The following is a 4041-nucleotide window of genomic DNA, read 5'->3' on the forward strand; positions in this document are numbered from 1 at the left end:
TCGGATACTATATCATCATTATGATACTCCAAGAAATGTGAGTTGTAGAACAATTTCATGACTCTCTTAGATGTTCGCTAAAACTCGTAATTCAAATATTTTCACCATGATCCAATCATAGATATTTGATTTTTCTATTACGATGATTTCCACTTCATGCTGAAATTTATTTGAATCCATTCAAATGTTTCAAACTTCTTCCTTATTGAACATATCCACATATATACTCAATTCATTGTTGAAAGTTTTCATGAAGTAGAAGAATCTCCCGCACACAACTATGCTCAGTGAACCACATACATCATTATGTATTTTTCCACTAAGTTTGTTGCCCGTTCAACTCTTGGCCTATGAACGGTATTTTAATCATTCTCTTTAGAAAAGATTTGCAAGCGCCAAATGATTTAAAAATCAAATGACTCCAAAAATCCATTTGCATGGAGTTCCTTCATGCGTTCCTTTCTAACATGACCTAAATGGCGGTTCCACAAATAAGTGGAATTCAAATCATTTGCCTTATGGCATTTTAGCGTCAGTGTTATGTATGTGTGTTTCACCATTAAGATTTATAATAACTTATCCATCATACATGGAGCAATGTCATAATTTGAACAACTCATTGTTTTCATTTGACCAGAACAAAATAACAATTATTAAGTTCTTTATTATAAATTCTAAGGGCTAGATGGAATGGCAACGACGAACATAATAACACTTTATTTTGTTCTAGACGTGCATTCCTATCATATTCCTTGTCAGTCACTTAGGCCATTGTATTCTTGTATTGCGTTGTTTTGTATGACACTTCATACCAACCAATATAGTACTAATACCCAAGAATTTCAAAGTGTGACCTAACTAGGAATACAACCATAACATGTATATCATTTATATACACCTGAGCTAGACTTTCTAGTCTTTTCTTTCTTTCTGCCAAAATATCTTTTGCAGTTTCTCTTTTAGTTTTCCTCATTATTCAGAAAAACACTTCAACATCAATAACTTCTAGGTTTGTTGGTCTAATACCAATAACCTTGAGGTTCTTATTTTGAAGTTGATCATCATATGACAAGTGTTCTAGATATCACTATTAGTAACTTTGTAATACGATGAACAATTTCACTCATAATTTTATCCATCAATTCATGACAACTTTCTGAGACCATGTCTGTACATGCTAGACTCATAAAGTTTAACCTTAGTATTCGCATGTGCAAATCTGGCTTGCACCCGTTGTATGCATACGTAGAATCTATCACACCCGATCATCACGTGATGCTTCGATACGACGAGTCTTAGCAACGGTGCATACTAAGGATGATAACTTCATGGATATGCGAATATCATTAGTGCCCCAATAGTTGGAGGATTGTGACGCCTGGCGTCTTCAACCTTCATACATTCCCATAAAACTTATGAGTTTATGTAGTCTCACCAAATTATATTCTATCATCTTGCAATAAGGTCTTAGATATCACATATATCTCATACCTTGATTATTTCTGAAAACTAAATTTTCAGCTCCTTACTTTTCAAACAGATTTGAACTTCAAGTTTTACGGAGACAAGATAACTTTTAGTTACTAATTGAAACCATAGCTCTTTGAATCAACAATGTGAGGTTTACTAAAAGTTTGCAGTAGGACTTAATCAATTCTTGATTCTTTAACAATACGGTACCAATCCGTAAAGTTTCTTGTCAGATTTTAACAGTATTTCTATCTCAATAACAAGACTAGCGCATAGTAGAAAACGGATGCCAATACTACAAAATTAATTCAAACTATTACTCAGACTATGTTTATGATAATTAGTTCATGTTCTAATCTAATTACTAATGAACTCCCACTTAATACAACATCCCTCATAGTTGTTAAGTGGTACACGATCCACATCCACTACACCAAAACCGATCATCACGTGAGATGATGTAGCTTCAATGGTGAACATCAATCATGTTGATCATATCATCCATATGACTCGTGTTCAACCTTTCGGTTTCCGTTGTCCCGAGGCCATGTCTGTACATGCTAGGCTCGTCAAGCAAACCCAAGTATTCCGCGTGTGCAACATGGCTTACACCCGTTGTATGTGAACGTTGAATCTATCACATCCGATCATCACGAGATGCTTCGAAACGACGAACTGTACAACGGTGCATACGAGGGGAGAACACTTTATTATCTTGATATTAATGTGAGGGATCATCTTATAATGCTACCGTCGCGATCTAAGCAAAATAAGATGCATAAAGGATTAACATCACATGCAGTTCATATGTGATATGATATGGCCCTTTTGTCTTTGCGCCTTTGATCTTCATCTCCAAAGCACGGACATGATCTCCATCATCAACGGGCATGATCTCCATCATCGTCGGCGTAGCGTCAAGGTCCATGGCGCCGTCTTCATGGTTGTTCACCTCATGTAGCAACTATTACAACTACTTTGAAATACTACTCAACATGAAAATTAAAGACAACCATAAGGCTCCTGCCGGTTGCCACAATACAATAATGATCATCTCATACATATTCATCATCACATTATGGCCATATCACATCACCAAACCCTGCAAAAACAAGTTAGACGTCTCTAATTTGGTTTGCATATTTTACGTGGTTTAGGGTTTTCGAGAGAGATCTAATCTACCTACGAACATGAACCACAACGGTGATACTAATGTTGTCAATAGAAGAGTAAATTGAATCTTCACTATAGTAGGAGAGACAGACACCCGCAAAGCCTCTTATGCAATACAAGTTGCATGTCGAACGAGGAACAAGTCTCATGAACGCGGTCATGTAAAGTTAGTCTGGACCGCTTCATCCCACTATGCCACAAAGATGCAAAGTACTCAAACTAAAGATAACAAGAGCATCAACGCCCACAAAAACATTTTGTTCTACTCGTGCAACCATCTATGCATAGACACGGCTCTGATACCACTGTAGGATAACGTTGCATAGAAAACAAAAAATTTCCTACCGCGAGAACGCAATCCAAGCCAAGATGCAATCTAGAAGACGGGAGCAATGAGGGGATGATCAAGACTAACCCTTGAAGAGATTCCAAAGCCTACAAGATGAGGCTCTTGTTGCTGCGGTAGACGATCACTTGCCGCTTGCAAAAGCGCGTAGAAGATCTTGATCACCGGCGCCACGAACGGGCAGCACCTCCGTACTCGGTCACACGTTCGGTTGTTGATGAAGACGACGTCCACCTCCCGTTCCAGCGGGCAGCGGAAGTAGTAGCTCCTCTTGAATCTGATAGCACGACGGCGTGGTGTCGGTGGTGGTGAGAAATCCGGCGGAGCTTCGCTTAAGCGTGCGGGATGTGGTGGAGGAGAGAGGCCGCTAGGGTTTGGGGAGAGGGGCGCCGGCTAGGGCACCCTTGAGGGGTGCGGCCATGGTGGTGGCTTGAGTGGCCGGCCAGCCCCTCTCTCCCCCTCTTTATATAGGTGGAAGCCCCAAGGTTTAGGTCAAAGAGTCTGAATAAGACCCCAACAAAAACCTTCCAAGTGTCCAAACCTAGGGGGAGTGGGACTCCCCCCTTTCCTTGGTGGGGTGGCCGGCCACCATGGTGGGCACTTGGGACTCCTCCTCCCTTAGGTTGGCCGGCCAAGGTGGGTGGAGTCCCTCTGGGACTCCACCTTCCATCCTTATTTCTTCCGGACTTTTCTAGAACCTTCTAGAACCTTCCGTAGAACCTTCCGGATCATTTTAATTCACATAAAATGACATCCTATATATGAATCTTATTCTCCGGACCATTCCGGAACTCCTCGTGATGTCCGGGATCTCATCCGGGACTCCGAACAAATATTTGAACTCCATTCCTTATTCAAGTTCTACCATTTCAACATCCAACTTTAAGTGTGTCACCCTACGGTTTGCGAACTATGCGGACATGGTTGAGTACTCACTCCGACCAATAACCAATAGCGGGATCTGGAGATCCATAATGGCTCCCACATATTCAACGATGACTTTAGTGATCGAATGAACCATTCACATACGATACCAATTCTCTTTGTCACGC

This window comes from Lolium perenne, chromosome 7 (genome assembly GCF_019359855.2).
Source record: "Lolium perenne isolate Kyuss_39 chromosome 7, Kyuss_2.0, whole genome shotgun sequence".
Taxonomy (NCBI): domain Eukaryota; kingdom Viridiplantae; phylum Streptophyta; class Magnoliopsida; order Poales; family Poaceae; genus Lolium; species Lolium perenne.